General features: G+C 48.8%; 1 long non-coding RNA gene across 1 annotated transcript in view; it reads left to right on the forward strand.

Annotated features, from left to right (window-relative positions):
- LOC138580203 (uncharacterized) overlaps window positions 1–22391 on the forward strand; it is a 183848-nt gene that overhangs the window by 47496 nt on the left and 113961 nt on the right. The gene's annotated exons all lie outside the window — the stretch shown is intronic.

Raw genomic sequence — 22391 nt, forward strand, 5'->3', positions numbered from 1 at the left:
TCTCCCAAAGGAGAGTCTTCTGGCTCTTCTCCCACAGGAGTTGAGGCTTGGGTCCCCACCGGATCTATCCCGGCCGGAGCATGAATCCCAATGGTTGCTGCCGGAGCAGCAGGAAGAGAAGGGGTCCCTTTCACAGAGGTTGCCTTCTTGCTCTTCCCTCTCCATGGGGCCTTGGGTTTACCCTTCGGCGATGGTACCAGACTCACAGCCAGACCCGATGTGATTTGTGATCGGGTGACTACCGCAGCAGTCATGGCTAGACCATCTGCTATCATCCCCAATTCTACCAAATCATTTCCTAACAAAATGTTAGCAGGTACATTGTCCTGAACCGGGACAGGAAGCTTCACAGTCTTGTCTCCAATCGTAATGTTGACTAAGGCTACAGGCCATAATTTGGGAGGCCCACCAGCTAACCCGGTGGTTCTCCAAGGAGCTCCAATATAGTCCTCTGGCTTGAGCAGGGTCCTGTCCACCACTGTCATGCTTGCTCCAGTGTCTCTCAAACCAGTAGAAGGCTGGCAATTCAAGAGGACACTTCTCAAAAACCTACGGGTGTTCTGTGGGATTGTCACCAGTACTTCTGCATATTGGTCCTAGGCCCTAAGGGACACTAGGGAAATCTCTACAGGAGCACCAGATGTTATTCCTGTATAGGAGATAAGGACAGTGGCTGCCACCTCAGGTACGGAGTAGGGCTAGGTCAGGCTGACAGCCTGGACTCCAAGTGCCTTACCTTTACACTTGGGGTCACCCCTCTTGTGGTCCAGAGCCCCACAGTCCCAACAAGTGCCAGGAGTGTGGGGTACGGTACTGGAACCACTGGGACCCTGCTTTGCAGCAGGTGGTCCACTACGCTTACTCCCACCCACAAAAGACTTATCCCCACTAGATTTTTGGGTTTTAGGAGAGGAAGGTTTTGGTTTATTTGACTGTGACTGCTTTTGGGACTCCTCAGCCTTCTGAGAGGTCCCCTTTTCTTTGTTCTTGTCCTTCCCACTGGAGTCCATAGGGGACACCCGTTGGGAGACCCACTTGTCAGCCAGCCTGGCCAGCTTAAAGGGATCTAAAATGTTCTGGTCAGCAACATACTGACGCAGCTCCAGTGAACAGGCTTCCGAAAAATGCTCAAAAAACAAAAGGTGTGATCATTCGACAAACGTTTTCACTTTGTAACCATCAATCATCATGTTCATGTGCGCATCACTCACCCAGTCAACCCAAAACACGTTCTCTTGTTTCTTAAATTCCATGAACCTTTTAAGGTATTCGGTAGGTGTCTTTCCAAACTTGGCAATCAAAGCAGACTTCATGCACTCATACTGACTCCTTTCTTCCACACTCAGTTTCAGAATACAGTCATATCCAGTCTGAGGCACTCCGCTTAACAAACACTTAGCCCAATCTCTCTTGTCAATATCATGGATTCCACAAGCCATCTCGAACGATTCAATCCATTGGAGGATATCAGAACCCTCTGCATACACACCAACCAAATCTTTCATAAACTTGGTGGCTGGGGACCTGACACTCTCAACTGTTTTCGCTCAAGTCTCCACTCTAGCTTTCTCGAGCTGGATTTTCAGACATTCAGTGTCCTTATTCTTAAGTTCAAGGTCCTTATTTTTGAGTTCAAGATTCCTATTCTTGAGCTCCACTTGTTGTGCCAACTCCTCTTTCTTAAGATCAGCTTCTATTTCCAACTTGCGGTGTTCAAAGGCCAATTAATAACTCAAGTTCTACGGAATTGCTGGGGGTCGGAATAGAGGCAGCAGGAGTGGTGGCATTCCCAGAAACAGATTCAGTAACAACCCCAGGGGCGGAGTCCTCATTGGTTGCATTCCCCCCTTCAAGAGCTTCACAATAAGCCTGGTAGTGCACCATGGCAGCTATCAGCTCAGCCCTAGACCTATCCGCAAAGCCTAACTCCCTGGCTTCACAAGCACTCTGGAGAGCCTCTAAGCTCATCCGAGTCAATTTACCATTTGCAAAAGATTCAATTGCTTGGAATGTAGTTATCTTTTACACAAATAAACCTCAATTTAACAAAGTGTAGATATTTTCTAAGTGGCAAGGTTACACACTAATTCTTAAAACGATAAGCATCCCACCGCTGCCACCAGTGTATAGAAACGCACCGGTGTGGGGTGTCTATTCTCCTGCTCTCTATATGGTAGAGGAGAGGCACAGAGGACCCCAGCCAAGATTCTCTATTATTGGTAAACGTGTTGAGCAATCAAGGACTAGCTTCTCAGGAGGTGATGCAGGCTGGTATGGTGTAGCTCCCAAGCACCCACAAAGGAATGTCCACACACTGTATTAGATAAAACACAGTCTTTATATAAATAAGGTTCAATGTTATAGGGGGCGTGGCTAGATGGCTACGTGAAGGGACGTGCTCTCGAGGAGCTCCCATTGATCCGCCACAGATCCTTTGGATTGAGCTGGTATTCCCGAAGAAAAAGCATGGCGGCAACACATGCCAAGACATGGGAAGGTCTGGTGCGTGTGCTGAGCGACCTGTGAGGCTCATCCGGGAAGAGCTGGAAGAACCGCGGCCACCGAAAAGCAGCCGTGCTCTCAGGACCAGAGAATGGACAAGATGGCGGACCGAGGACAAAGGGTAATAAACTGACCGCAGTGTCCCGGCCAGGAGCACAGGCTAGTACAGCCCGATTGAGCCTGCTGCGGCTCTGCGAGGGATAAAGCGCCCAGCCGTGAGCGGCGCGTGGACCCAGCTGGAGGGAGCTCGCTGGAATGAGAGACAGACGCCGGGGCCGGATGATAGGAGGAGCGACAGGAGTGCCCGGCACATCCCGACTCCCTGCGAGACAAAGCAGTTGGCACTGTATCCGGACTACGGAGCACCCGACAGAGCGGGGGCCAGCATGGTGTTTGAGCCTGGGGGGGCCGGTTATGCCAGGAGGTGCAGGCCTCGGTAATGACCAGGACCACAGTGGAGACAATGCCGGAATCAGGCGGAGACACCCCCCGGCGGGGGCCCTGACTCGTCGGGTTGAGACCTGACGCACCAGAGAGAGGTGCAGAGAAGCTAGGGTGAAAGGCCTCCCTGAACACTGAGGCTCCACCCGATGGTGGATGCGCCCCGAGGGTGGTGCCCAGCCGGCCCCCTTGGCTGCGCATAACGGGACTGAAAAGAGGCGACTACGGCCCTGGAGTGCGCCGGGGAGCACAGTGCGCCATCCGCTGCACACGGGCTGGTGGTGCAGCTATAAATAGGTTGGCGGAAAGTTTAGACTGCGCACCTTAGCCTGCGGACGGAGCAGGGTTGCACCAGAGTTGGTGCCATCCATTAGTGCCGTGGCTCCCACATGTCTCCCGGTGGAATCTTGCCAGGAGCGCTGGAATAAACGCTCATCCAGAATACGGGTCGGCAGGCAGAGGCCCCCAACACGGTGCAATACCCCCTGCTTATGAGCGGAGGCTGAAGTAGCGCACGGGCCAGGGTGTGGACACTGGAGTACCCAGGCTGAGGGGCGCATACCAGGACAGGAAAGCAGGTGAAAGAGGTGAACTGTGCACCGCAGCCTGGGGACGGGGGCAGTTGAACGGGAGTTGGGGCCATCCACGTGTGCCGTGGCTCCCACATAACTACCCCTACAAAACAAACAACACAACAGGCCGCATGGACGAGATCCACTTGCCAAGGGACCCCTCCACCAGTTGAACAGGGCAGAGCAGGCAGCTCACCCCAGAACATTTGCTGAACCCCAGGGAACACGCAAAAAAGGTAGCTTGCACCGGCACAGGGTTGGACAAAAGCGCCAGAGACAAGACTGTGGGCCAGATGGCTGTGGGGCCCCCGTCAGGTCCCGGTGTAGAGGGGCGTGAGACCAGCGAAGGTGCCCGACCACCAGGGGACCAGCGGAATAACACTGAGCTGGTGCAAACACCTGGGAGGACACAGCCCATTCCAGGAGCGCAGCAGGCAGTAGGGGTGTACCCCTAACACGGGCGAAGCGGGCTCTAAACATCAGGAACAGCCCGACACCACGTAGACTCTCACGCGAGAGGCGGCTGAGCTGGCTCACACATAATTGGCACGGCACAATGTCTAACAAAGTTGTAAGACCAAGGAGCAAGCAGCCCACGTTGGATGCCTATGCCAAGACATCCCTAGGGACAGAGGGGGTCAGGAGTAAGGATAAAATTCACTGTGATGGAGGAGCCTCCAGGCACGATCCAGGAGGTACTGGCAGCGATTGTGGACTTCAAAATTGTATGGGAGACGAAACTGGGCCTGGCTATGAACGAACTGAAAGTGGCACTGGACCTTAAGGTCGGAGCAGTCCAGGAGGAAGTGAACTTACTAAGACAAGATGTAAGAACGCTTGCGGAGTGCACTGGAAACCTGGAAAAAGAGATGGCCCCAAACACGTCGGACTGCGCTGCCAATAGATCGGAACTCCATGCCCTTGTACAGCGAGTAGGCAATCTGGAGAACAGAGCGGAGGAAGCAGAAGGACGCGCCAGACGAAATAACATCCGCATCGTTGGATTGCCAGAAGGAACGGAAGGGCCTAACCCAACGGAATATGTGGAAACCATGTTACTGCAGGAAATAACCGGTGGGGCACTGACCCAGGGGTTTGCTGTTGAAAGGGCGCACAGGACTTTAACGAGGAGGCCGCCCCCAGGAGCCCCTCCCAGACCATTTATTGCAAAAATTCTGAACTACCGGGATTGGGAAAGAATACTCGAATTCTTCCGGAAGGGTGTAACGATCGAAAGGGGGCCTGCGAAAATCACAGCATACCCGGATTATACCCTGCAGGTACAACGTAGCAGAATGAACTTCGGAGCAGTGAAAAGAAGACTGAGAAACAGGTTATAGATACATGTTGCTTTACCCGGCCAGACTGCAGGTGTTCTACAAGAACAAAACTTTGTTTTTCGAAATGCCAAAGGATGCTATGGATTGGCTGGATATGCAGAGTCGCCCCCAAGAATCGGGTATCCAGACAGGAGCCGAAGAAGATAAGTAACATGTTGCTGTGTCGCCCTAAGTGACATAGCGCAAGACATTGGGTTTAGAATATAGCATTAAATAAGGCTCTCAGGGAATATGCTGCCGGGAAAGTACATGCTTGCAAGATCCGTTTGAACGGAATAATCTTAATTATATAGGCGGGAGCTCCTGGGAAACAACCCTTGACCCCCCATAGCATTACGCTTAGTTAGGTCACTATTAGCTTAGTGACGCCCTGCAGGGTCCTAGTCCTCGGTGGCACGAGAAAGGACCAGACGTGGGTGGGCCTGAGATCCAGGGATGGAGCTGGGCATTTGTTGGGGTTGGGTAGGGAGGGGGGAGGGAAAGAGTTGTGTGCAGTGGTGCGAGGTTGGGGAAGGGAGGGAGAGGGGAGTTGTTGAGGGGGGAGGGAAATGAGCCTAGAAAGGAGCCATCAGGAACGGCATGGGAAGAGGAGGGGAGAGAGAGGACATCAAGTCAATGGAATCGGGTAACCTCAGAGTTGTGACCTGGAATGTGCGGGGCCTCAATAGTTACCTAAAACGTAATAAAGTAATGATGTACCTAAAGAGGATGGGGATTGATATAGCTCTGTTACAGGAAACCCACCTCACCAAGGAGAAATTGGAGGTGGTTAGGAGAAAATGGAGGGGTAGCGTCATGGGAGCCACATACTCGGCATATGCAAGAGGGGTGGTTACATGGGTGGCACCACATGTGCCGTTTCAGCTGCTCCGATCAACGACAGACCCAGAAGGTAGAATGGTGGTGGTGGCGGGACTCCTGGAAAACAGAGAAGTGAACATCATAATAATACATACGCTCCTAACCATGACACCGCAACCTATTTTAGGTCCTTATATAGCAAAATTAGCCCCCTGCTGGGGGGCGCAATATTGTGGGGAGGTGATTTCAATTGCACCCTGAACCCCGGGATGGACAGGTCAGATAGCATGCTATCAAAACCTGCGCCAGCGGCCAAAGCGTTGGGGACACTGTTGACAGACCTCAGACTGGAGGATGTGTGGAGACGGTTGCACCCAACGGACAGGCAATATTCGCATTACGCAGCGCCACATGACCTGCATACTAGGCTGGATTATGTGTTCGCCGCCGCCGAGATAGCGGGAGAAATAGTGTGCGCAGAATATAAAGCCATGGTGCTGTCGGACCATTCGCCTTTGGTTGTGGAGTGGCGACACCACCCCCCTAGAGCGCGAGTCCCGACGTGGAGGCTCAGAGCCGAGGCCCTACAGGACCCGGGATTCCGAGAGGACCTGAGGGAGGCCATCGAGTAATATTTTGACATCAATACGGGCAGTGTACTATCCATGGGAACAGTATGGGAGGCATTTAAGGTGGTGGCGCGTGGGGTACCCATATCAAAATCCAAAGAGCTCCAAGTGGGTATAGAACGAGACTTGCAGGAAACTGAAAAAGAGATAGAGGACTTGATGCGAAGGGGGGGGCCACCCGGGAAGACAGCGCTAAGATAAGAGATCTGCAAAATGCTAGCAGCGAACTCTGGGACAGACTGTGTAAGCTAAATTATAAGAAATACACAGAGAGGCAACATGCAGGGGGAGACAAGCCGGGCAGACTACTGGCCTGGTTATACAAAAATGAGACACCCAGGCCGGTGATTAGAGAAGTCAAGGATGCAGAAGGCCAGATCCGTAACACCCAAGAAGGAGTAAACGAGCAGTTCCTCATATATTATAAACGTTTGTATGAGGACATGGGTGGAGATATGGGTTAATTCTGGAGACAATAGAAGATATAGGGCTGGCCACCTTGGATGACCTACAACAAGCAGATCTGGAGGCCCCAATCACCTCAGACAAACTGGAGGCGGTGATCCAACACCTGCCCACGTGTAAATCGGCCGTGCCGGATGGGTTACCCAGCGAATTCTACAAAGCGTATAGGCAGGAGCTACTCCAGCCGCTGCTGGCCATGTTCAATGTGGCTTATGAACAGGGGGAGCTGCCGGAATCCCTCCGAGAGGCGATGATCATCCCGCTCCTGAAACCGGGCAAGCTGAATGTGGACTGTGGGTCATATAAGCCCCTTTCGATGCTTAATCAAGATAGCAAAATACTTACAGCAGTGCTTGCCAACAGGCTTAAGCGAGTAATTGGCAAATTGATACACTCGGACCAAACAGGCTATGTCCCCGGCAGGAACATCACGGTTAACCACAGAAGGCTACACCATATTATTGAGCAAACGGAGAATGACCTGGGTGAGCTGGCCATAGTGTCGCTGGATGCAGTCAAAGCCTTTGACTCAGTGAGGAGGCCATGGCTGATGGCGACCCTGAAAGGATACGGGATAGGGCCGGGATATATTAGATGGGTCAAGATGTTATATAGCTCCCTGATCGCAAGGGTCAAAACAGGCACCATAATCTCGGACAAGTGGCAACTCAGTAGGGGAACGAGACAGGGATGCCCTTGGTCGCCCATGTTATATATCCTTGCGCTGGAGACATTGGCAATTTGCCTTAGGCAACAATACGGAGAGGTGGGGATTTGTACGACAGAAAACACACTTGATATCACTGTACGCAGATGACATGCTCCTCTATCTGCGCTTCCCAGAGGAGAATCTGCAATATGTGCTGGAGGTGATGGATCGCTATGCCGGCCTCTCGGGCATATCGGTAAACCCCGGGAAGTCCAGCGTGTTCCCCCTGGGAAGGTACAAAGGCATTCCACTGGAAAACCTGCCCATTCTGCAGATACACTGGCAGACCGAGACGTTTAGATATTTAGCCATAAACATATACCATAAGACAGAGGTAGAACACAAACACAATACGGAGAAGGCAGTTGAAGGCATTAAAAGAGCATGGTGTTCTGGTCCAGATTACCCCTGGCCATGATGGGAAGAGCAGCGCTGCTCAAAATGGTGGTCCTGCCCAGACTATTACACTTTTTTGTAAATGTCCCGTACTTGATCCCCAGACGTTTCTTTGCCAGACTCCATAGCCCGTGCAGGGGTTTCATATGGCACAATTCTAGAAATAGGTCGACCCTGTGGAAACTACAAAACTTGTGTGATAAGGGGGGCATAAACCTGCCGAATTTTGAATTATATTACTTGGCGGGACAGCTATTATATGTAGCTAGGTGGTTGTCCGCGGAGGAATCCGCGGAAGCCAAGCTCTTGCAGGGTGACTCTGCCCCTTCCTAAAAGAAACAGTGTGGCTGCATAAAACGAAAGTGGCGGGATGGGGAGGCTGTTGGTGCTGGGCTGGGAGGTCTGGCGCAGGGCATGGAGAACTGTGGGTGACCCGGACCCGCTTTCTCAGCAGTTCCCGTTGGTGGTACTATGTGGGGAAGACTCCCAACTGATTAAAGGGGTTCGCAGATACTGGGAACCGGTGGGCCTGGCCACCCTTGGAGACATATGGTAGGAGGGAGAGGCGGTGGAATTCCAGAGGTTGCTGGAGGAGACTGGGGTGCATAAGGGCCAATACATCACTTACACCAGGATTATGAAACGGGTGAGGGGAAGGTGGCCGAAACAGTACTTGCAGAAGAACCCAATGCCACCCTAGAAATGATGTACGATGTCTCGGAGGGCGGACACGAAATATCTCGGATATATGAGCTCTTGAGTACGAAGGCGGGGAAAGAGCTGCTCCAACTGAGGCTTGATTGGGAGGGGGAGGTGGGTGAACCCATGACCGAGGGATAATGGGATAGAACCCAAAGGTACCACAAGAAAGTGTCCCAGAATGTGAGACTCCAGCAGATCCAGCTGTATGTCACTCACAGAGCTTACCTGACCCCTGGCAGGAAAGCCAGGTTTGGTGGCCCGGCCATACAGAAATTCTCCAAGTGCGGGGAGGAAGAGGCTGGGCTGTTACATATGTTCTGGGCTTGCCCAGAGGTGAGGATATTCTGGGTAGAATTTGAGACAAGAATGGCCAGTCGGGGGGTGGCGCTTGACGTGGGGTCTGCTTGGGCATGCATGCTTGGGAGTTTCCCTAGTCCACGGAATCTAAAACATTTTAGCAAGATGAAAAACCTGGCCTATATCTTGGCAAAGCGAAGAATTGCAATGTGCTGGAAGGCAGCCCACCGGCCTAGAGTGGAGATGTGGTGGGCAGAACTTCTGAAATGGGCTGAAGCAGAAACTGCGGTCTGGCATGAAGCAGTTACTAGAGGAGGGTGTAAGAGGTAGGTCCCCTGATAGCCTGGAGACAACTGGTGACTTCGATAGCAAACCCCCACCAGGTCAATCATGAAACGGAAGACTAGAATGAGTTGGAAATAACTGAGACACCTGAAGATGTGCAGGTGGATGGCATGGATACGACGGTTCGAGTTTTTGGGGAGGGAGGGAGGGAGGAGGATCGAGGAGAGCATTTAATAATGTAATATCTTAACATTGATTATGAACGTCCTAAATGGTTGTAATGTTTGGAGTGTTGTTTGTTTAAAATAATAAAAATTGTTTAAAAAAAAGGTTCAATGTTATATACACTATCACAATAATACATGTTGTGCTCTGACAATTATAAAATGGTAAATATATACAGTTCTAGGTGGTACCACGGTTACTCTGATTCCATTAAAATGCATCAACTGTACTCAGTTCAAATAGCATACGAATCAACACAGTAAAACGATATCAAGCATAAATTGGGGAGGAAGATAAGTTGGTTAGACAATTGGCAGAATACTGGGCCCCTACGGTCAGGCACAGTTCTGTATGGAGATCCCCCCACCTGGGCAAGCTGTAAATGAAGATGCACTACAAGCCCAGTCCAGATATTGTCTATTAGAGTCTTATCTTCTTCTATAGTTCTGCAACCCAAATGTAACTTGTGTTGTAGAGTTCTTCATCGGGGAATGGATGGGCCCTTCTTGAGTGCACTCCCTTTCAAGCAGGAGCCACGGGTCATCGAACTTCCGAGATGAAGAAAAGGTGAACATTGTCATTGAGGCAGTAGCTTCGGTCCTGTAGTGCTCGTTGACGAGTGATCGAAAATGTCCTGCAACAGGGGAGGCGTGCGGTGCACCTTGACGATGATGGTTTGTTTCCGCAAAGAATTAGTGAAGAACTTTGGCACAGCAAGTGCATCGAGTCGTCGGCGTCTGGTGTCAGCGAACGGGACGTGACCACGGCTGGCTTCAGTAGCTTCGTCAGCGTCTCTGAGGTTTTAGGGTGGCAGGAAACCCACCGACAGATTCTCCTCGGTCGTCGACGATCTCGACTTTCTCAGGCAGGATGAAAGCAGTTGACGGTGATGAACAAGGGAGTCCTTGGATCAGATGTTCTTAGGCAACAGGAGTACGGCAGTTCCGGTCGGCGACGGCGGTCGTCAAGGGTAGACGGCTTTCTGGTGCTTCTCTTTGTTCTCCTCGGTGGTCCCCTTCTCCGGTCGGCAGCCTTTTGTAGGTCTGTCTACCAGGGAGCTTTGGCAAAGATCAGCTGGTGCACAATGGTCCCTCGCAGCTCGGGGAGAGGTCTCCTTACCAGGTCCTCTCTTGGATCAGTTCTTGAAGGCACAGCAGTTTTCAGATTACACGGAAGGGAACAGCGGTTCACCTTCTTCTTCCTGCTCGGCTTCGAAAGTAAGCATCAAGTATGAACTTCAGCTTCTGAATGATTTCTAGCAGTGAGAGGACCCCAGATATGCTGCTGATCTCCCATTCACTCCGCTCGGTCACACTCAGGCAACCAATCACTCAGAAGGGCATTCAGGCAGTCATGCAGCCAATCAGGCGTACAGTGCATTTAGGCCATTCTTCTCCATCCAGACACTCACAACACAGAATGTGGATCCGGCAAGTACTCTGCCATTCAGCACTACACACTGCATTCATACCAGTTTTAGGCAGAGCTATCTCAGTCATTGTGTCAAACACTAGATACTAGACATCTATAACACAGAATGCGTATTCGTCACACACTTCATTCACCCAGGTCCCACCCCACAGGCGTACCCACAACATACGGTCATTGGGAAGGCTCCAGCCAGTCTGGTCTGCATTTCCTCACACTATCATATATGGAACTTTACTTCCACCCAACAGCCAGTCAGGGGGAAGGGACAGAGTCAGGGATTCCCAGGACTTTGGGAAAACCAAGGTAACAGGCGATGGAAGGCAAGAGGGCACAGGGCCATTTTGTCTCCATCAGGAATCTACTGATTCCAATGACAGGGCCTGGGCATCACAAAATGGAGGATGCTCAGGGCACCTGTCAATTCAGCACAGAGCTGCCTTTAGCCCGTACCCTGCGGGGGACCAGAGCTAAGCTTGACAACGGGACCGCAACCGCATTCCCACCGCAGACAGCTGCAGACAGCTATGCTTCACCCAGCCCCACTTTGCTGTGGCTTCTCCTAAAGGCAGGCTTTTCAAACCACGGTGAGCAGGGTGAAAGCGAGGCTGGGCGTCGTGGCTTCCTTCGTTGCTGGCGGTTGCCAGGCAACAGCAACAACGCCAAGCAGATAATCATCCCAAGGTAAGGGCATGGTGAAACCCGAAGGAATGGGAAATCCATTAGAGCCAAGTTAACTTTGAGGATGACGTTATCGAGGCCAAGGTCTCAGAGGAAAATGCCAAAAAAAAACAATTCCCTAACCCTGGATATAGAAACGGGTCACAATCGTATAGAAGCTAATAAAGTTCTTGGGTTACTGTGTAAGGCAGATGAAGGAAAAGAAGATATAAGAATGGGTTTCCGAGATGTTTCTCAACCCGAAATAAAGTCACAAATGAGAGATAAGGCAACTACAAAACCTGAAGAAACCTGAGTAGTCAAAACTTCCATAGTTAGCTGTTTCTCTTGTGGCAAAAAGGGACATATGGCCAGAAGTTGTCCCAGAAATCAAAAGGAAAAACCTATGGAGTCACGTTGTATAATGGGTGAGGACTACTCATTTCTTTGTGAAGAGGATGAGGAAATTGAGAATGAAAGTAATTCTTTCTGTTCGTCTGAACCCTTTTAGACTCATGATCTTGTCAAAATAAATGGACGCCTCATTTTGGCATTAATCAGTTCAGGGAGCAATCCAGATCCCCAAAAATTTAAATGCGGTAAAACTGACCAACTGTTTCATCACTTTAAAATCCATCCCTTGTAGTGCTCCAATATTGAAGTGCCTGATTTCACAAAGGAATTTATCCTTCAAACAAATGCCTCAAAGGTTGGCCTACGAACCGTATTGTGTCAGGAATATGAGGGAACAGAGCACCCAATACTTTACATCAGAAGGAAGCTCTTGCCTATGGAGAAGAATTCTATGACAATCGAATTGGAGGCTCTAGCCATAAAGTGGGCGGTGGATTATTTAAAATATTATCTCACAGGGAAGTTCAGGCTAGTGACGGATCACTCCGCCCTCATTTGGATGAGTCTCCATAAAGACACTAACCCCAGAATTATGCACTGGTTTCTTGATCTCCAACCCTATTGCTTTCGAATAGAACACCGGAATGGTAAAGAGGAGAATAATGGAGACTTTTTGTCCCATTTCTCGATGGGAAGCCAGCAGCATAAGGGGAAAGGCTATGTGATGAATCTGAGGATGCCATCCCTTCTTCCCTAGGGGGAGACCTTTCCCATGGGGCCAGGGAGGTGCGTCCATGGTACAATAATACCACTGGTGGTGAAGCACTGAGGGAGGATCACATGGGAGAGGAATCCCCTATGGAATTAGGGATGATTATTCTCAGGGAACAGAGTATTACTCCACCTTGATAAAGACAGCCCCTTTTCCAATACCAAATCCTCCCCCCACACTTTGTAGGGAGAACTAATGTACTCTGTAGCAAGATTTACCATCTTGATACACTTGACACATGTAAAATATCCAAGAATTCTAAGCATCTCACTTCAGAGGGGAAAACTAGTACTGGGACGAAGAAGATCACTCTGATTACTCCAAGGAAGCAAAGTGAGCGGTCTAGTTTATCTCGAGATATCAATTGCCGTAAGAGAGGCAGCTGACCGACACAGGAATTTTAAAAATAACTCAGCTGTTGAACAGCTGAGAGGCGAGCCTGAGGGAGACAGGCCTCCCGGGAACGAGTCCTGGTAGAATGGTTCTTTGAAAAGGCATAGTGGGTTGCCTACATCGGGCAGACAAAGGGAAGCCACCAGAAGCCACAGAGCGAGGAAGAGGAAAGCAGGTTTTTTGGAGTTCCTTGAGGAGCGCCAGGTCGGATGCGGTCTTGGAGCGATGCCAGGTTTTCTCTTGTTTCCTGATGACTCTATTGCTGAGGTTGAGTTCTTGCTTGCGCCAGGGTGCTGATGGTTCTGGTTTTCAGATGTGTCGTTTCAGAGGCACGTGTTGGTTGATGGAGGCTGAGAGGGTGGCATTGAGTGCTTCCAGTAGAGAGTCGCAGTACGGTTGGGGGTGTGCAGTCCATCTGAGGTAGAGGTTGTCAAGGTGTTCTATGAGGGCTTCCAGCAGGAAGTTCTTGAAGGACATTAAGGTTTGTCTGATGGGCTTCCTCTTCGAGTGCTAGGCTTTGGTGGTGTGCAGGATTTTGAAAGGAACGGCCTGGGGGACAGACCAATCAAGCAGGAGGGGAGAGCTCTAGTGGAGGGAAGGCAGTGTAGTGATGATTAGATTGTGGGCATTATCTTTCTTGTGTGCTGGGTCTTTTGTGCTCTGTGTGAGGCTGAGGGTGTTGAGAAGGATGAGGAGAGCTTCCTTCATCAGTTTGGTGGCCTTGTTGCCCGGGGGGTAGACGTCACCTAGTAAGATATTGTTTGTGTGCATAGGGACATAGTTGTGACCAGGTAGATGAAGTCTATGGTGAAGGCGGTGTTGAGTTTGAGTGGTCTGTAGAGGAGATGGAAGGTGATTGTGTCCATTGGGGAGAGCAGAAAGTACCAGGAGAGGACTTCAAAAGAGCCAATGTTGTTGACATCAAGTCTGGTGCATGGCCACCAGGTCTTGTTGATGACTGTGAGGCCTCCCCCTGTCTTGTTCATCTGGTCTTTGTGTTGGAAGCTGTAGCCATCCGGGACAAAGATGTCTAGGATGTGGGTGGAGGTGGGTGTCAGCCAGGTCTCAGTGATGAAGATGGCGTCATGGTCGTGTGTAGTGATGAGGTCGATGATGCCTGCTGCTTGGGTGATAGCTGAGCGGATGTTGGCGAGCATCAACCTCTTTGTTGTGGATGGTGAGGGGTGCTGAAGGGATTGAGGCTGATGTGGGTGAGGTTGCTACATTGCGGAGTCCATGCCTTCAAGAAAGCGTGACGTCATTGCTGTTGGAATTGCCCGGTGATGGTGGGGATGGCCTGTGGGGGTAGAGGGAGAAAATACATGTCGGCACATGCTTACCTGTTGTCTGAGCAGGGGTTTGGGCCATGGGTCCTCCCTGTCCAAAGAGGTCCAATCAGGCCCTTCACAAGAGATGTGGAAAACAGCTGGAAAAAGGTGCAGAAGTGTCCTAACCATTCTCTAGGGTCCACAGATCTACCAGGGGCCAGCTATGGGTCAATAATATCTTTCTGCTGTTCTTAATTGCTTCGACGGCATTGTGCCAGGGTTGAGCTGTGCTGCAGTGTTGGTCGAATCAAGTTCAGATGCAGCAAGTCGTGATGGGTCAAGCAGTGAGCTGGCATCTAGTCAGTTTGAATCAAGAAGTTGATGATGTTCAAATGCAGCATTCAAGTCATGCAGTGTGAATGGCTCACCAAGGTCGGATCAAGAATCGAGGCAGTTTGAGACGTTGGTAACTGCTGGTTCAGGTCAGCATGTGACGCGATGTTTCAACGATTCAAGTATAGGGTTGTTGGCTCAATGCAGTGACCTTAGTACTCTGATGCAGAGTTCTAAGAAACAATGGTTCAAGTTTGGTCTGCAGCGGTGAGCAGGTTGCTCAAGCCAAACAGGTAAATTAACAAGGGGGGTCCTGGGAGTCCCTCTGCCAGACATTAGTCCTGGTTACGAGAGACTTACCCAGAGTCTTTAGCTCACTATCTTTCACAGAGAAGAAATATCCCAAACATATCAGTCTTTGTCCTGCCCTGGGGCAGTCCAGCACCGAAATGCAAGGCAATTCTCCTCTGAACAAGAGTACCAACAGAAACCCCAGACACGTGTTTCGGTCTGGTTGGACCTCATCAGTAGGGTGGATCTGTGCCTCTCTAAGAATAGTGAGCAAGGGGTCCACGTCTGGATTCCCCTAGTAACTTAGGGTGAGACCCAAAGTTACTTAAATATGCAAATTAACAAGGGGGGTCCTGGGAGTCCCTCTGCCAGACATTAGTCCTGGTTACGAGAGACGTACCCAGAGTCTTTAGCTCACTATCTTTCACAGAGAAGAAATATCCCAAACATATCAGTCTTTGTCCTGCCCTGGGGCAGTCCAGCACCGAAATGCAAGGCAATTCTCCTCTGAACAAGAGTACCAACAGAAACCCCAGACACGTGTTTCGGTCTGGTTGGACCTCATCAGTAGGGTGGATCTGTGCCTCTCTAAGAATAGTGAGCAAGGGGTCCACGTCTGGATTCCCCTAGTAACTTAGGGTGAGACCCAAAGTTACTTAAATATGCAAATTAACAAGGGGGGTCCTGGGAGTCCCTCTGCCAGACATTAGTCCTGGTTACGAGAGACTTACCCAGAGTCTTTAGCTCACTATCTTTCACAGAGAAGAAATATCCCAAACATATCAGTCTTTGTCCTGCCCTGGGGCAGTCCAGCACCGAAATGCAAGGCAATTCTCCTCTGAACAAGAGTACCAACAGAAACCCCAGACACGTGTTTCGGTCTGGTTGGACCTCATCAGTAGGGTGGATCTGTGCCTCTCTAAGAATAGTGAGCAAGGGGTCCACGTCTGGATTCCCCTAGTAACTTAGGGTGAGACCCAAAGTTACTTAAATATGCAAATTAACAAGGGGGGTCCTGGGAGTCCCTCTGCCAGACATTAGTCCTGGTTACGAGAGACTTACCCAGAGTCTTTAGCTCACTATCTTTCACAGAGAAGAAATATCCCAAACATATCAGTCTTTGTCCTGCCCTGGGGCAGTCCAGCACCGAAATGCAAGGCAATTCTCCTCTGAACAAGAGTACCAACAGAAACCCCAGACACGTGTTTCGGTCTGGTTGGACCTCATCAGTAGGGTGGATCTGTGCCTCTCTAAGAATAGTGAGCAAGGGGTCCACGTCTGGATTCCCCTAGTAACTTAGGGTGAGACCCAAAGTTACTTAAATATGCAAATTAACAAGGGGGGTCCTGGGAGTCCCTCTGCCAGACATTAGTCCTGGTTACGAGAGACTTACCCAGAGTCTTTAGCTCACTATCTTTCACAGAGAAGAAATATCCCAAACATATCAGTCTTTGTCCTGCCCTGGGGCAGTCCAGCACCGAAATGCAAGGCAATTCTCCTCTGAACAAGAGTACCAACAGAAACCCCAGACACGTGTTTCGGTCTGGTTGGACCTCATCAGTAGGGTGGATCTGTGCCTCTCTAAGAATAGTGAGCAAGGGGTCCACGTCTGGATTCCCCTAGTAACTTAGGGTGAGACCCAAAGTTACTTAAATATGCAAATTAACAAGGGGGGTCCTGGGAGTCTCTCTGCCAGACATTAGTCCTGGTTACTAGGGGAATCCAGACGTGTTCAGAGGAGAATTGCCTCGCATTTCGGTGCTGGACTGCCCCAGGGCAGGACAAAGACTGATATGTTTGGGATATTTCTTCTCTGTGAAAAGATAGTGAGCTAAAGACTCTGGGTAAGTCTCTCGAAACCAGGACTAATGTCTGGCAGAGAGACTCCCAGGACCCCCCTTGTTAAATCTGCATATTTAAGTAACTTTGGGTCTCACCCTAAGTTACTAGGGGAATCCAGACGTGGACCCCTTGCTCACTATTCTTAGAGAGGCACAGATCCACCCTACTGATGAGGTCCAACCAGACCGAAACACGTGTCTGGGGTTTCTGTTGGTACTCTTGTTCAGAGGAGAATTGCCTCGCATTTCGGTGCTGGACTGCCCCAGGGCAGGACAAAGACTGATATGTTTGGGATATTTCTTCTCTGTGAAAAGATAGTGAGCTAAAGACTCTGGGTAAGTCTCTCGTAACCAGGACTAATGTCTGGCAGAGAGACTCCCAGGACCCCCCTTGTTAAATCTGCATATTTAAGTAACTTTGGGTCTCACCCTAAGTTACTAGGGGAATCCAGACGTGGACCCCTTGCTCACTATTCTTAGAGAGGCACAGATCCACCCTACTGATGAGGTCCAACCAGACCGAAACACGTGTCTGGGGTTTCTGTTGGTACTCTTGTTCAGAGGAGAATTGCCTCGCATTTCGGTGCTGGACTGCCCCAGGGCAGGACAAAGACTGATATGTTTGGGATATTTCTTCTCTGTGAAAAGATAGTGAGCTAAAGACTCTGGGTAAGTCTCTCGTAACCAGGACTAATGTCTGGCAGAGAGACTCCCAGGACCCCCCTGGTTAAATCTGCATATTTAAGTAACTTTGGGTCTCACCCTAAGTTACTAGGGGAATCCAGACGTGGACCCCTTGCTCACTATTCTTAGAGAGGCACAGATCCACCCTACTGATGAGGTCCAACCAGACCGAAACACGTGTCTGGGGTTTCTGTTGGTACTCTTGTTCAGAGGAGAATTGCCTCGCATTTCGGTGCTGGACTGCCCCAGGGCAGGACAAAGACTGATATGTTTGGGATATTTCTTCTCTGTGAAAAGATAGTGAGCTAAAGACTCTGGGTAAGTCTCTCGTAACCAGGACTAATGTCTGGCAGAGAGACTCCCAGGACCCCCCTTGTTAAATCTGCATATTTAAGTAACTTTGGGTCTCACCCTAAGTTACTAGGGGAATCCAGACGTGGACCCCTTGCTCACTATTCTTAGAGAGGCACAGATCCACCCTACTGATGAGGTCCAACCAGACCGAAACACGTGTCTGGGGTTTCTGTTGGTACTCTTGTTCAGAGGAGAATTGCCTCGCATTTCGGTGCTGGACTGCCCCAGGGCAGGACAAAGACTGATATGTTTGGGATATTTCTTCTCTGTGAAAAGATAGTGAGCTAAAGACTCTGGGTAAGTCTCTCGTAACCAGGACTAATGTCTGGCAGAGAGACTCCCAGGACCCCCCTTGTTAAATCTGCATATTTAAGTAACTTTGGGTCTCACCCTAAGTTACTAGGGGAATCCAGACGTGGACCCCTTGCTCACTATTCTTAGAGAGGCACAGATCCACCCTACTGATGAGGTCCAACCAGACCGAAACACGTGTCTGGGGTTTCTGTTGGTACTCTTGTTCAGAGGAGAATTGCCTCGCATTTCGGTGCTGGACTGCCCCAGGGCAGGACAAAGACTGATATGTTTGGGATATTTCTTCTCTGTGAAAAGATAGTGAGCTAAAGACTCTGGGTAAGTCTCTCGTAACCAGGACTAATGTCTGGCAGAGAGACTCCCAGGACCCCCCTTGTTAAATCAAGCCAAACAGGTGGCAGGCTCCACTTGGCAATATGTAGTGGTGAGCCACTTTGACAGGTGTGATAAAGCAGTGCTGATAGTTTGATGGAGTGCCAAAAGCAGCATAGATTTGTCCCTCTGGTTTCAGTGTGGGAACACAGTTCAAAAGCAGTTTGTCCAGTTCGATGCAGCAGAACAGGGACATTTGGCTGATCTGGTCCACCAGATGCTTTGAGGACCAGACCAGGGGCTCTGGGGAAGAATGAGTCAATTCAGGATCTACTCTCCCTTCCTTGGGATGGCTGGTGCAGAATAGCATATCATGGTCCTCGGCAAGTGTTACCCCCTATGTGCTGTGGGAGTGGGTAGGGAGAAGAGCTTGCCTCTACCTTGGACTGCTCCATTCCCAAAGTGTATCTTTGAGTTTAATACATAAACCTTATATTCAAAAACATTGCATCAATCAATTCATAATATCGCATTCCATTCTATACATCCCTTCTCATCTAAAAACACACCACATAAAACAGACTTAATAGTCCCTGTCACCTTGGGTATCCCTCTCCAAACTTTACAACAACAAAGCAAAATCCGAGAAGAAAAGAGGCAATAGAAAAAGAAGAAAGTTTCACACCCTCTTGCCTATTTTCAAATCAATATTTTTTCCATTGATTTACTAACAGCCAGTGTCAAACCTGCGTTTGAGCCTATTAACATCATTCTCCATCAATTCAATGCTGACAAAGTGCTACACTCCTTGACGAATTTTGCCAGAAAGTTAGTTCTTATTATAGTCAGATTTTTACATTCCATTACCAGATGGTATGGGGATTCGTTTGTCTCTTTGGATTCACAATATCTACAAAATGCGTCTGCTCTTTAGCTGTTTGCGAAAGACCAAAACTTCCTTCGTGGGCAACACATTCAAGCAAACCTCAAAAAACTTTGCGCAGTGAAGGTAAGTAAATTTGGAGAGATACACAGGCAGCTCAATAAGAGATCTTCGTTCATGAGTTAAATTTAGAGCAAGCTTGTAGCGCGTCCTTGCTTCCTGTGTATCTATCCAATCCTGTATCCGTAGCTTCTGCTTGATCTTATCTGGATTAGATATCAACATCTCCCTTGCGAGTCCTAACGATTTTAACCAGCCCTCACATCTTCCTTTCCATTCCTTCAAAGGTCTCTCATTACTAGGTATGGTTGTTTCTCTTATGATTTCAAAGGGAGGGAGACTGTCAGACGTTACACATATCCTATATAGTAACACGTTCTTCCCCAACACCACTGAGCCCATTGATTGAAGGCCCAATCCGTACCTTATTAACCCAATTGGTAGGCTCAATGGATGTCTCAACATCCCTTTTCACAAGAGACCTTCCAATAGAGCCCATATCGACCATGGCAAATTCAAGATTGCTTCTGCATCGTAGGTCAAGACCAGGATGACCTTCTGTTTATAGAATAATTTTATGGGCGCTGCTGTAAACATCCCAAATCTCTTGTGCGGAATCTTGTCCTGGGCACATAGTTCCACTATCTTGTCTTTTAACAGTTCTAGCCATGTTTTCTCACTAATGCTTCTATATATCAAGGCCCCCAAGTACCTCATTGAATTGACTTAGCCAACTCTCTCCTTTCCTACATACCAGTTGAAACCTTTTGCTCTTTGTTTCTGCAGAGTACCAACTACAAAAATGTTGTTTTCTTAACATTAATTTGCAGATTATTCTCAACTGTGTAGGACCAAAATTGTTTCAAACTTCTCTACAGACCAAGAGGAGTCTGCTCAATGATGACCAAGTCATCCGCATATGAAATGCATGATATCTGCATTCCTAATTAATTATTCCAGATGTGTTTGTCCAAGATTGAATCGAGGAAGAAGCGGGAGAGCCCTTCCTTTAAAGGCAAAAGCCCACAGGTGATTTGACCACAGCAAGTCTGTTTTTAGTGGTGCAATCCCTGTTCTTGAGACAAGTGGTCTTTGCCTTCTGACATCACAAGCAAAGTGCTTTATGCTAAAGCAAGTGGAGGAGACAGGAAGGAAAGTGATACAGAAAGAAACAAGCTGGTTGGATCCTCCCCCATCTATGTTGAGCTCTTTATCTACAGTAACGCTGCCCCATCCTTTGTCAATAGCATCACAGGTTCTTCGGGTGTGCAGCACCCTGGTACAAGACTAGTCCTTTTCAGATTGATCTGTCCTTTGATTCCTGTTGGACAGCTCTTGCTGAGAGGCTGTCTTGCTGGAGAGATGTGTTAACCAACCTCACAAAGGAGCAAAGGAGAGGCACAGTCCTTTATTTGTATTTACTGAGATTTATTAAGTGCCTTCACCAAGGCGCTGTACATTGAACATGGCTGATACAAAATATGGCATGATGAATCCAAACAGCATGGGATGGGCTAAAGAAGTCAGGACAGAAGATGGGCCTTAAGGCTGCAACAAAATATATGAAGAGAGGGAGAAGTGCCAATAGCAGGTGGTAGTTTGTTCCAGCATTTGGGGACTAGCAGAGAGAAGGAACGGAACCATGATGGAGCACAAGGCGGTCGAGGAGACTAGAGAAGGTGGCGATGCTAAGAGCTCAGGGAACATGAAGGTGAATAGAGGGAGACAAGAGGGGCAAGATAGGGGGGAGCCAGGCCATGATTACACTTAAAAAACAATACAGAGAAAGTGAAATGAAAGACGGGAGTCGTAGAGGAGAAATGATATGGAGAGAAGAGACTGGGCAATAGAAGAGCAAGAGGAAAGTGAGGAAAGACAAACTGCTAAATTCCAGACTGAACATAGAGGAGTAAGATCAGAAGAAGAAAGGCAGAGCAGTAAAGTAGAACAATAGTCAAGACGTGAGAGAATAGAAGAAGTAATGAGAAGTTTAGCAGCATAAAAGGATAGGAAGGGCTGTACCGTGCACATATCAAAAAGAAGTAAACTACAAGTACTGGCAATCACGGAGATGTGAGACGTAAAGTTTAAGGAACAGTCAAAATTAACACCAAGGTTGCGGGCAGAGGGGCGAAAAAGGGAGGACCAAGGGGGGAGAGAAGTGGAGGGGGAACCGAAGGGAATGGAGAATTTCTTTTTTTGAGAGATTAAGGTGGAGAAAGTGGGAGTGCATCCATCCTTGGACTGCTGAGAGGCAGGATGACATTTTACAAAATATTGCTCATAACAACATTTGCGTATTCATAATTCCAATTCTTTCTGGATACCTAGCCCATCAAATTTAGCAGTCCTACCTTTATTGGTAAATGTTGTTTTTAAATATCTTTTTAGAAAACTGTACAATAGATCATTCACGTGTGTACGTTTTTTTTACAAAATCAAGTTTAAATGGTTCTATGTCAAAAGACCTATTTTAAAAGGTCTCAGGCGGAAACAACCGATTTCCATTGATTGATTTTATTTTGCTCGCACAACCAGCATTGTAATTCATTTTAAAAGGCATTGTTTGTGTACGTTTGTGTTTTTTAGAATTCGTGGGTTCCACCCCCCAAAGCCCATTGCAACTCCCTGCCCCACACTCCCACCCACACCCTTGGGATTAGCTCGTATTCGGTTTTTTTTTTCGAACCCCCATCCCAAACCCCCCTTTCCCACCCTCCCTCTCCTCCCACGACTCCCTCAAACAAAAACACAACACGCACACACACACATACCCCTTCTCCTGCTACTCGCTTCTTTCTAAATCGATTTTTTTTGCAACTGAGGGGGATAGGGGGAAAAAGATCATTTCACTTAGGACCGCTTAAATACATTATAATTTGCCCATGAATCCTTATCTAACAATTTAATCTCAGCAGATCATTAGTCCATTACCACATATGAAACCAAACAAAACAACATGTAGGTGTACAAATTAAATAAAAACCCATGACTTGACATTACAATATACATAAAGGTCAACAAGGCCAAAGTGCAGTAAAGACATTTCACATTCAATATCCACTCAAATGCCATATATCAT

Source organism: Ambystoma mexicanum, chromosome 3p, assembly GCF_040938575.1.
Source record: "Ambystoma mexicanum isolate Mex_15411 chromosome 3p, UKY_AmexF1_1, whole genome shotgun sequence".
NCBI classification, from domain to species: domain Eukaryota; kingdom Metazoa; phylum Chordata; class Amphibia; order Caudata; family Ambystomatidae; genus Ambystoma; species Ambystoma mexicanum.